The sequence below is a fragment of the Oryctolagus cuniculus genome, chromosome 14 (genome assembly GCF_051225735.1).
Source record: "Oryctolagus cuniculus isolate XC-2025 breed Fujian yellow rabbit chromosome 14, ASM5122573v1, whole genome shotgun sequence".
NCBI lineage: Eukaryota > Metazoa > Chordata > Mammalia > Lagomorpha > Leporidae > Oryctolagus > Oryctolagus cuniculus.
The window spans coordinates 72,581,444-72,594,723 of NC_142880.1; the positions used below are offsets into that span (position 1 = coordinate 72,581,444).

A 13,280-nucleotide genomic window follows, 5' to 3' on the forward strand; every position below is an offset into this window, starting at 1 on the left:
ATAGTGGGTAAAGCCACCGCCTGCAATGCCAGCATCCCTTATGGGTGCTGGTTCAAGACCCAGCTGCTCCACTTCTGATCCAACTCTCTGCTTGGCCTGGGAAAGCAGTGGAAGATGGTCCTTGGAGACCTGGAAGAAGCTCCTGGCTCCTGGCTTTGCATTAGCCCAGCTCCAACCATGGCAGTCATTTAGGGAATGAAACAGCCAATGGAAAACCTCAATCTCTTGCTCTCTCTCTCTCTCGCTCTCTCTCTCTCCCTCTCTCTCTCTCTTTCTCTCTCTCGGCCTCTGCCTCTACCTCTCTCTAACTCTGGCTTTCAAATAAACAAATAAATCTTTAAAAAAAAGTCATAGTTTAACTGAAGCATGAGTTGAATAGAATTGGTTGAAATCGAAGAAAATAATAAGCCTGTAGACAAATATATATATGATAAATATATATGATAAGATTTTAGTGGGCAAATGCACCTTTGTTTAAACATTATTGCTATCTTTAGTGGCCTCCGTGAAGTTATTTCATCTGAAAATTCCCCACTAGGTTATGAGTTGGGGTAGAGGATATATGGGGAGGAATTTCTACCAGAGAGTTTCATTGTAAAGAATCAAATTATTCAATACCATAGAAACATGTGACATACAGTTGTTCAATAAACATTAGTTTCTTTTTGCTATAAAAACACTCATGAGAGTTTTTCTTTAATGAGAGAAACTAAAGTGTATATGTCAAAACTCAGTGAATATTTTCCAAGTTTTATATTCCATAACCTATTTTTTCTAAAGTAGCTTCTTTTCCAGGTAACAACTAATGGAGTGGATATAACCTTAATTTGTTCCATTTGTAAGCTGGATAATTACTTACCCTAATAACTTAAATTAGGCAGTTGCCAGGATGTGAAAGAGTGTGAACGTGTCCAGGTAGATAAGAGGAAGAACCCCAGGACCATCTTTATATTTCCTCTTGCTATCTCAACCTTTAATCAGAGTTGCAAATGTGATTTAGCAACAGCTGTTAATACACCTCATTGTGACAACCAAAAGGCGTCAAGCATGTCCTGATCTTTTAGAAAACCTACAAAGAAGACTTTCAAAAATTATATATATATATATATATATATATTTTTTTTTTTACAGGCAGAGTGGACAGTGAGAGAGAGAGAGAGAGAGTGAAAGGTCCTCCTTTGCCGTTGGTTCACCCTCTAATGGCCGCCGCGGCTGGTGCACTGTGCTGACCCGAAGGCAGGAGCCAGGTGCTTATCCTGGTCTCCCATGGGGTGCAGGGCCCAAGCACTTGGGCCATCCTCCACTGCACTCCCTGGCCACAGCAGAGAGCTGTCCTGGAAGAGGGGTCACCGGCACAGAATCCGGCGCCCCGACCAGGACTAGAACCCGGTGTGCCGGCGTCGCTAGGCAGAGGATTAGCCTAGTGAGCCGCAGTGCTGGCTAATTATATTTGTTTTAAAAATAAAATGTTACCTCCTGAAAGGGTTTTCCAAACCTTATTTGAGATATATGTATATATATATATATAGCTTTATTATATATAAAAATGTTTTCAAGACCTTCTGTCTTTGCATTTTTAAACACAGAAATAGGGGGCCAGCACTGTGGTGCAGCAGGTTAACACCCTGGCCTGCAGCACCGGCATCCCATATGGGCACCGGTTCTAGTCCTGGCTGCTCCTCTTCCGATCCAGCTCTCTGCTATGGCATAGGAAAGCAGTAGAGGATGGCTCAAGTCCTTGGGCCCTTCTGAAAACACCTCTGGCTCAAAATAATTTTGTACCAAAGTGACATATTTGGGAAGTAGCGTGTTATGAATTCCTTCAATGAACTAACTTGTGCATAACTCTGTATGAGAAAGTGAAATACATCTGTAAGGCAATATTCGAGAAACAGAATTGCTAGATCAAACAATTTGTAAGTTTACAATTTTGATAGATATTGTGAAATTATTCTCCCAAAGAGTACTATATTGGAATACCATGAACTGTGGGAAATGCTATTTCACCATGTTCTACACACTAGATCTTATCTACACTAGATATTATCTACACTTGATATTATCAATAATTTTAATTTACATATTATCAATAATTTTAACCCTTAAAAGTTTATTAAATGGGATAAATGAACTGGCCCAATATTTTTTTAGTTTATTATTAGCTATCTCAGATATCTATTGATGGATTTAAGTCATTTGCCTTATTTGGTCTTATTTTCTTAATTTTCTAATCTACACAAATATTTTTACTTTTTCTCCAAGGTTTCAGCTTCATATTCTTTTTTAAAAAAAGATTTATTTATCTATTTGAAAGTCAAAGTTACGCAGAGAGGAGAGGCAGAGAGAGAGAGAGCGAGAGCGAGAGCAAGAGAGAGAGAGAGAGAGAGAGAGATCCTCTATCCTCTGGTTCACTCCCTACTTGTCCGCAATGGCCTGAGCTGCGACGATCCGAAGCCAGCAGCCAGGAGCTTTTTGGGGATCTCCCACACGGGTGCAGGGGCCCAAGGACTTGGGCCATCCTCTACTGCTTTCCCAGGCCACAGCAGAGAGCTGGATCAGAAGTGGAACCGCCAGGCCTCGAACCGGCGCCCATATGGGATTCCGGCGCTTTAGGCCAGGGCGTCAACCTGCTGTGCCACAGTGCCGGCCCTTCAGCTTCATATTCTTATTAATTTGTCAAAGATCTTTGTTTATTAAGAATTTTGGTAATCCTTTATGTTAGAAGATATGAACAAGCTTGGAAATATCCTGCTATTGCCATTCTCTAATAATATTTCATCATTATAGATAGTATTGAAGTATACAATGTAAAAATATTCCATATATAATAAATGTATGTACTTAGTTAAATCATATGGATTCTTGCTATAATTGTATCCCCCAGAACTATACAGTATTTACTTGATCATGTTTGTAGAAATTCAAACCTCCATAATTGCCTCATAAAGATATGAATTCTCCCGTACCTTTTGGGAGATCTAAGGATTCCCCAAAATTCAGTTTATATAGTTAATAATTTTATGTAGAATTATTTTCATTTTGTCATTCGTATTCAATATAAGATTATTTTATATTTTGCCCACTTGATTTTTCTCTGCTTTAAAAAATTTCATACTACAGAGTGATTATTTCAAGCACAAATATGTATAAGATTTGTAATTTAAATATAAAATTTATAAAAATAAATTACAAAGTAGTATATATATGGACTAGCAGCTACGAGGCAAGTTCAGACACTGATCCTTGGTATTGGCTCCTGACTCCAACCTCCTGTTAATGCATACCCTGGGAAGCACAGTGATGGCTGTATAATTGGGTTCCTGCTACCCACATGGATGACCTGGATTGAGTTCTCATCTTCTGGCTGCCAGTTAAGTCTCAGCCACTGTAGGCATCTGTGGAGTGAATCACTGAATGTGAGCTCTGTGGGTCTCTCTACCTCTCAAATAAATAAATTTAAAAATGAGGCTTTGTCACACAATACTAGTTAAAGATATTTCCAGTTGAAGTTTAGAGTGGGATTTTACTTTTAAAAGTTGTTTTAAAGGAATTTGAGCACATACAATCATGTGAATGTGGTTATGTCTTCAACCAAACTTATGAGAAAGTAGATTGACAATGTCAAGAGGTTGAGAAATGGGTCCTGTGAAACTAGTCTTCAAACAGTACTTTATACTTTGTGTGTCTGTGTGGGTGCAAACTGTTGAAATCTTTACTTAGTATATACTAAGTTGATCTTCTGTATATAAAGATAATTTAAAATGAATGTTAACGAAGAATGGGATGGGAGAGGGAGTAGGAGATGGGATGGTTTGTGGTTGGGAGGGTGGTTATGGGGGAAAACCCGCTATAATCCAAAATTTGTATTTTTGAAAATTTATTATTTATTAAATAAAAGGTTTTGAAAAAAGAGGGATTAATATTACAGAAACTGAATTAGTTCTTACAGGAATTGATTGGTTCTAGCAAGAGCAGGGTGTTATTCAGTGTCTTGTGCCATGTGCCTTCCTGTCTTCCACCAACACCTGCCTGCCCTTCTAGTTGTTACTGTTAGATGTTATATAAAGTCCTATCAGAAGCTGAGTAAATGTGACCAATTGACTCTGGTCTTCCAGGTTCCAGAACTGAGAGCTAAATAAATCTCTTTTCTTTATAACTTACCCAGTTTCAAATATACTGTTATAGACACATAAAAGGGGTCTAAAAAATGCCTTTCAGCCAAGTACTCACTTTTTTTTAAGATTTATATTTATTTGAAAAAAGTCAGAGTAATACAGAAAGAGAAGGCAACCCAGAGAGAGAGAGAGGTCTTCCACTCTACTAGTTCACTCTCCAATTGGCTGCAATGGCCAATGCTGTGCCAATCCAAAGCCAGGAGCCAGAAGCTTCTTCCAGGTCTCCCACACGGGTGCAGGAGCCATCTTCTACTGCTTTCCCAATCCATAGCAGAGAGCTGGATTGGAAGTGGAGCAGTCAGGTCTTTAAAAAAAAAAAAAAAACTACTTTCATTTAATAAATATAAATTTTGAAAGTACAACTTTTGAAATACAGTAGTTTTTCCCCTGATAACTACCCTCCCACCTGCAAACCATCCCATCTCCTACTCCCTCTTCCAGATTCATTTTCAATTATCTTTATATACAGAAGATCAACTTAGTATATACTAAGTAAAGATTTATTGAACCAGCACCCACATAAGATGCCGGCAGTGCAGGCGGCAGCTTTACCAGCTATGCCACAGCGCCCATGCCCAAGCATTCACTTTCATCTCACACAGATCTGGCTCTGTGTCCAGTTTACACCAGATTAGATTAGATTTTTAGTCAACTCCCAGAATTCAAAGTTCTTTCTTCCATACTCCAAGAGCTTCTGGAACGAGGTTTTGGTGAATATGCCTCCACAATCATTAGATCATAATGAAGGGTCATTACTGAATATGAAATACACTTCCAGAGGATGGGAATCCTTCAAAATGGATCTGAGGAGTTGTACTCAGGACTGTTAGTGTTTAGTTATTGAAGCCCAAGAACAACTCAAAATAAGTTTATGTTTAATAGTGGCTGTATCTTTACACTATTTTTATACATCACAGGGAAAATGATCAAGACTATTTTTCTTGTGATGATTAACATATACATCTTGTCAGACAAGAGTATCATACATACGTAAGTGTATATGTATGTGTGTGTACATAGAGATATTCATTCTTAACACAATTAATGCCTGTTTTCAAATCATATTAATTTTCACTGTTAATATAAAGAATTAGTTCACATCTAATGTGCTCTTAAAAAAGTGCCAATATTTAGAACCCAGGAGGTACCTGTGTGGGTTTCAAGGGTGGGTTCCTTTTCATTTTATTATGCCAGGAAATTGTTTTTCCTTCCCGTGTGTTTGTCCTCTCATCATTCATCCCATCTCACATCTCCAAGTCCATTCTGAGTCTAATAGGCAATGATGATTAATCATTGTAGAAACTGACATGTAGAACACAGAGCAATAAAGAAAAAAGCAACAAAGGCAATGTGAGTACTGCATGGCCACCTTTGATAGACAAGAGAAAAGGACACTTCTCATTTCAAATTACATGAGAAGAACTTTGTTGTGATCCTACAAAAGGATATTTTCATCCTTATGTATTTACTTGTTTGGAAAATCATCTCCCATACAAAATTTGGAATACATGACAAATGTATTATGACTGTATTACACATTTTTCAAAACTAAAATATCAATGGTTGGCTAATTGGCTTTGTTTTCCTTCACAGAAGGACCAACCATATATAATATCTGCATTTCATAAAATGAAATATTCATTTTACATTAAAATAGATTGTTTTTCAATATTACTAGGGAAAATATATAATCTGAATGTATCCGATAAAACAGCATGAAATATTTTTCTAATTAAGAAACTGATGTTAAGCAAAACAAGGGGAATATTTCTGCCTTCTCATAAGAAATTAACAACTTGTTGCAGCCTCCTCAATAAAAGGTAGTTTCACTTCTGAGCTTTAGGCTACTTATCTAGGAGAATGAGAATGCTGGTTCTATTATCTCGATGAGCATGCTGTTAACTTCTTATTCTCTTTTTAGAATAGGATAGCTGCTGAGGTCTTAAAAATGATTCCTATGCTTGGCCACATGCCAGAACCAGCAGGAAAGTTATAAAAATGCAGATTCCTGGGCTCTCTATAGATTCACAGGCTTGGTGTTTCCATTGAACACCTTTTAACAAGCCCAGTAAGTGATAATGATGTGTCTTAGCCTCAAACTGGAATTTACAAACCATTTACATTTTGGAACAATAAAGAAATACAAAGGCTTGATCTCATACCTTCAAGTTTTGGGATTTCAGCCCCCTAAAAGTGAGGGGGAAGAGGAAGAAAGCACAAAAAAGAGGAAAGAATAGGAACTCAAAATTTAAGTGGTTTAAGCAGAGGTAACAGGGACATTTTATAATTGGTTTTTTTTTTTTTTTTTTTTTTTTTTTTTTTTTTTTTTTGACAGGCAGAGTGGACAGTGAGAGAGAGACAGAGAGAGAAAGGTCTTCCTTTGCCGCTGGTTCACCCTCCAATGGCCGCCGCTGCAGCCGGCGCACCGCGCTGATCCTGGCAGGAGCCAGGAGCCAGGTGCTTTTCCTGGTCTCCCATGGGGTGCAGGGCCCAAGCACCTGGGCCATCCTCCACTGCACTCCCTGGCCATAGCAGAGAGCTGGCCTGGAAGAGGGGCAACCGGGACAGAATCCGGCGCCCCAACCGGGACTAGAACCCGGTGTGCCGGCGCCGCAAGGTGGAGGATTAGCCTATTGAGCCACGGCGCTGGCTCTATAATTGTTATTTTAAAATGACTGTATTTGATTCAGTTGACTGTTTTGCACTCAGGGACAATAATCTGTAAATGCAGCATGCCCCTGAAAGGCCTAGTACCTAATTCATCTCTGCTTCCTAATGACACACAAATTTACCAGCAGATATTTTTTAGGGATTGAATAAAAAGAAGAATGCAAAGGAAAAGGCCAGGGGATAGCATTGTGCACAGTGGGTATAAAGCTGCTGTCCGTGACGCCAGCATCCCATTTAGGCGCCTGTATTCCAGTTGCTCCACTTCCAATCCAGATCCCTATTAATAGCATGGTAAAGCAGCAGAAGATGGCCCAAGTGTTTGGGCCTCTGCCACCCAAGTGGGAGAACTGAATGAAGATCCTGGCTTTGGCCTTGCCTAATGCAGACTTTTGGGCATCTAGGGAGTGAACCAGAGGATCAAGATGTCTCTCTCGATCTCCCTCTCTCTCCCTCTCTCCCTCTCTCCAACTCTAATTTTCAAAATAAATAAGCCTTTAAAAAAAAAAAAAAGAAGAGAAGAAGGAAAAATGTGTTAGTTCTGAAGTGTTCAGAAAAACACAGTGGAGATGAGTCACATAGTAATAGAATGACTCATCATACACAAGGGAGCATATAGTATTCTAATCAGTTGAACAAACCAGCCAAGCCAAAAAAAAAAAAAAAAAAAAAAAAAAAAAAAAAACACACACAAGAAAATAACCCAGGTTGTGCAGAGTTAAGCAACTGCTTGTAATGCTGACTTCCCCTATCAAAGTGCTGTTAGAGACCCCAGCCCACCATATCTGACCCAGCTCCATGCTAATTCTCCTGGGAAAGCAGCAGAGCATGCCAAAGTATTTAGGACCTGACATTCCAAATGGAAGACCAGGATGGAGTACAAGGCTCCTGTTGCAGGCTTGGCCCCCCTCCTGCCATTGCAGCCATCTGGGGAGTGAACCAGCTTATGGAAGTTCTTGCTTTCTCTGTCTCTCTCTCTCTCTCTCTGTAACCCTGCCTTTCAAATTAATAAATCTTTAAAACAAAACAAGCCAGAGGTGGATGAGGGTATGAAGTGGGGAACACATGGGTCATGTCTGTGTGAGTGTGGACACCTGCATAAACCAAGAAATAAGAACAGGCAGAAAAGAGAGAGGAGATAAGAAACTGAAACTGTGGGGAGAAGATGAGAGAGGGTGATAAAGATGAAGAGGAGCCAGGACAATGGGAAAAGTGTAGAAGAGGAGTTAGGAGTGTTTTTCTAATTTGTTAAAGAAGCAATCCTGAGGGAGGATGTTTGAGCTGGAGGCATCACTATTAAAGAATGTTAAAGACCAAAACCTTTCAAGTATCTCACATATTTAGTTTTTTTTTTTTTTTTAAAAAAGGTAAAATATGCACCAACTTTTTCAGTAGTTGGCCATCACTATCATTTTTTGAATCTTTTTTTTTTTTTTTTTTTGTCTAAATAAGATCGGAATTGGCAAACTCAAAAGGCTTCCATAGCCTTGGCAGCTCATCACAAGAGCCTAGGTGATTACTGATGCCATAAACAAGTGTCCATTGTTAAATCAACAACAAGAGTCACTGTGCATTTACTCCCCATGTAGGATCTCTGTCTTTAATGTGTTTTACTAGGTGAACTAACAGTATAACTAGTACTCAAACAGTACTTTATACTTTATGATTCTGTGTGGGTGTGAACTGTTGAAATCTTTACTTAATATATACTAAATTGATCCTCTGTATATAAAGATAATTGAAAATGAATCTTGATGTGAATGGGATGGGAGAGGGATCGGGAGATGGGAGGGTTGCAGGTGGGAGGGAGGTTATGGGGGGTGGGGAAGCCACTGTAATCCAAAAGCTGTACTTTGGAAATTTATATTTATCTCTGATCTTTGAAGAAGTTTCCAATTGTTAAGTAACTGTAAATCATAATCTGACCCGGTTGCCCCTCTTCCAGGCCAGCTCTCTGCTGTGGCCCGGGAGTGCAGTGGAGGATGGCCCAAATGCTTGGGCCCTGCACCCCATGGGAGACCAGGAGAAGCACCTGGCTCCTGCCATCAGATCAGCGCGGTGCGCCGGCCGCAGCACGCTGCCTGCGGCGGCCATTGGAGGGTGAACCAATGGCAAAGGAAGACCTTTCTCTCTGTCTCTCTCTCACACTGTCCACTCTGCCTGTCAAAAAAAAAAAAAAATCATAATCTGAGGAAACAAGATAACATGACAAATGATCTTTACTATTTTTATGTCAATTACAGCTGTTATCTTGCTGAATCAATTCATAGAAAAGGTAGTAATGTCAACAAAATTGCTATTATAGAAAAATTTTCCCAAGACAGTTGATTCATAATGAAGATCATCTGCTGTGTTTTTAGCTCTGAGGTAATGCTAAACTTTTTAATGCCATAAAATTTTAAAGCCACAATCTCTGCCTTGATACAGAGATCCAGCAAACCTGTAAGATTTACATTACAAAAGTTGGTTTTTATCTGAACCTTTAGGAATATATCCCATCTATAACTGAGGAGTCTCTGTGGCAATGCTAATGACTTCCTTAGGTTTATTGACCTCATTCTCTGATTCAGTTTCTTCAAAATTGTTCTAACTATAAGTAAAGTTATATATAAAAATTTATAAATCACATTTTTAATTTCAAAGTGAGTATGAAATTTTGGTAAAATTATATGTTTAGCATTTTTGTTTTCTATTAAATTAAAGATTTTACTTTGATAATAGTTGTTATTGTTGTTATCTTTAGAAAAATATTTAGATACTCCAAAGTTTTCACAGAGGGATTTAATTTAATTTAATAAACTCTAGGTCTTTAAATCATAAAACAAAAACAGATTATCTTTGCTGTATTCAGTTTGAAAAGAAAGATTTCAGTAATTTGCCATAGTATGCATGAAATATATTTCAGAATTAAGCATGCTAAAGAAATGTTTTTAAAATCAAACTTTTAAGTAAACAAATTGAGATTCATTTTCTCAGATATTTACTATTGTATACGTCTAAAATAATTTTTCAGGGATAACAGCAATATTCCAGTCACATAATTTATAGTCTAACGGTGGCATGGGGAGGAAGGAACAATCTAAAATGTAATAGAAGGAAAGATCTCCAGAAGAGATGATACATGATGATAGTTGGTATAAAATAAGAAAGCAACCATAGGATGAAAGTCAGTTCTAAGAGAATTACTTCAACAATTTTGAATTTAATGGTTGGTACACACGAAGTTGCAAAGATAACACTCATCTTTTGTTTTCTTATAAAGGATCAAACTTTTGGTACTTTTACTAACATTGTCACACATATACTTTATATATAAAACACATTCAGGGAGTAATTATATATATGTGTGTGTGTGTATGTATTTATATACACATATATGGAAATACATGCTCTTCTTCACTTTCACTCTCATTTATTGACCTTGAAAAATTTAAAATGTAGTGCAGCATGAATACAAATAGTAATCTAAAAACAGATAAAGAAAACATGGGGAAAAATGTTTTGTTATGTCAAAAACTTAGCAGTATAGGCTATGCAATCATTCAAACCTGGAACTGCATGTAAATGTTTGTGTATTTGTTCAACCTCAGAAATTTAGGTTTATATGTCTAATGATTTAAGGCTTCTTTTTAACCTCTGACTCCTAATAGCGTCTGCAAGTCCTCTGTAAAGCAAGAATCTACTATAAAATGGGATTACGCCGGACTTTCAAACAACAAATGAAAGAAAGAAGTGAATGGTAAGAGGTAAGGAACATCAGATACCCTGTTTTTCATTCTAAATTTTAGACTGTATTTGAACTTTTTTTTTTTTTTTTTTTTTTTTTTTTTTTTTTTTTTTTTGCTGACATTTGGCAATTCTGAAGATCTGGAAAGCTTAACCAATACATCTTTGGATAAAACCAAAATTTCTTATTCTTTGAAGAGTCCATTATCAATGAGGTCTCAAAGAAAATCTGAATTTCAACAGCTGGTGAAAACAAGCAGAGAAAGTCAAGCCTGTCAAGTTACCACTTGTTTGTATTGTTTTATCCTGACTTGATCTTTTTTCTAAAGGCAGGATTCGATGGAATGACTATCTGGCTACTAGAGCCCAGTGTTCACATTTCCATTTTTTGTCCTCCCCTCGATTGGGGTGAAGAGAGCATTTTCTACAAACAAATCAATCATATGGATTATAAAAGACTAAATAAAAAGAATGCTAGAGTTATTGTGTTAAATATTAAACACATCACATTAAGTAGGTGAAAATTTCTTAAAAGTTATATTTCAAGAAATAGGATCTTATTCCCAAAGGCCTTAACCATGTTTCTCAGACCTGTAACATGGGAGACTTTTGCAAGATGACATCTACGAATGCTTAGCATTTCTGAAACACGTGAACCTAAGGAAATCAGATAACATATGGTTAGCTTACTGCGTATTTTATAAAAACCAAAAAAGCAAATGTACAGGGGACAGGTCATAAACAGTGTAATATCCTCATTTTTACTGAGCTCCAAGTAATTTCAAGTGCCTTTTTATTTCATTCTTCCAGCACCATTGTGAGGTAAGCATTACCTCACATATTCCTTTTTTATGAATGAGAAAACTGTCCATTCAGAAAAGTTAGTAATGTGCTATATGGTTTGCTATGGTGCAGTAACCCAACACTACAGCCTTGGTCAATAAGACAATAGAGACTCATTATCTCACAGCTCTGGAAGCCAGAAGTGCAAATACAGTGTGTCTAGGTTCCTGTAGCTATAACCATATACCATAGGCTGGATGCTTCCCAACAACAGAAATTCATTCATCATAGTCCTGGATGCCAGAAGTCTGAGACTGGGGTGCTAGTATGGCTGGGTTCTAATGAGGTCCCACTTCCAAACTGGAAAAGCTCACATCTTAAATCCTCCCATGACAGAAGGCTAGTAATCTGGCTCTCAGGTCTCTTCTTCAAAGGGCCTAACCCATTTACAAAGGCTCAACCCTCAAGACCTAATTGCCTCCCGCAAACCCAATGTCCAGGTATCATATTAGTAAGTAGATTTGACCATAGGAATTTCAGGGGTGGGGGAGTATATTTGTTCAGTCCGTAACACAGGGTGTGGGTAGGCTTGACTCCTTCTGGGGGCAGAGGAAGGGATTTCAGACCTCTGTCCTTGGCTTGCAAGGGCACACCCTTGCCTTCACATCATGTTCTGTCTATGTCTGTGTTCAGATTTTCTCTTGTCAGGATATCAGTCACACTGGAATCATTTTAACCTGATTGCCATTGTAAAGACCCTATCTCCAAGTGAGACCACATTGTAAGGTAGTAAGAATTAGGATCACATGACTGGGAGAGGGAGAAGACAAAATTCAACCCTCAACATTTGGCGTAGTTGCCAAAAGGAGGGGCTTCAAGTACTTGTATTCCACATTCCAAAGCCTACCTAATACACTATCAAGCACTATCGTCTTACATAAAATACGATACATTCTGCAGAGAGTTATGCAGCAAATAATTGAGCCTATTTTCTCAAATTACATAATTTCTTAGGGAAGGGAATGCAAAGGTCAAGCTGTCATTTATCAGTCCTGGAGCCAAGAAACTTATTTCTGCTGGGGAAAGTAGGTGCAAATGTGTCCTGTAATGTGATTTAAGGGGAACAAGAATGCCATCTTCTTCCTTAGGTAAACTCTCATATGTTACTTTCACTTTTGAGCACTTTCCAAATTCCCTTATTCTACTTACTGTATAATTTTAGGTGTTTCCTTCCAATTTTTTTATTATGATTAAGGTTTTTTTCCCCATTTCAGCCTATATCAATAAATTATGAGCTCTTTAATGGGCTGTGTTTTGATAATATGAAAATAAAGTGAGAACCCAAGATACACAAATTGATTTCTAAGGAGGTATACATTAAAACAAAAATGTGTTACTACCATACAACTACTAGGAGAGTTGAAACTAAAAAATTGACACACTGTGGGTAAGGTTGGGCCTAAATTTGTATTCCAGTTTCTTGCCTTCTACTTAGACAAGAATTCTAAGGAGAGGCACAATCGTGACATGCAGCCTGACAAGGTTTATTTACCAAGTGAGAATACACGGGCACATGAGGGCTTTATTTAGGGAGAGTGGACCAGGAAAGGTAAAGAGGGACTTCCATACCTTTGCTCACTCTGGGTCCACAAGGAGAGACAGAGCTTTCTCTTTACCCAGCTTTTACCATCACACAACTTCTGAAAGAGCTAAGACTAAAATAGATTGACAACCCCAAACCCAACCCTATACTGTAATAGGAGTTGAGAAATCCTATACGCACTATGGAAACCAGTTTGGTTATTTTTTATAAAGTCCAAGATTGGGCAGCTGCAAATGGTGAGGTCTTCAGGCTGCTTCCATTCATGATGAAAAATGGAAGAGCATGTGGGTGTATGTGAAAGGGAAAACAGAATAAAAATACCCCCA

At 38.0% G+C, this 13,280-nt stretch overlaps 1 pseudogene; it reads left to right on the top strand.

Moving 5' to 3' along the window:
* Positions 1–13,280, top strand: part of LOC100341947 (nucleolin-like) — a 184,632-nt pseudogene that overhangs the window by 34,199 nt on the left and 137,153 nt on the right.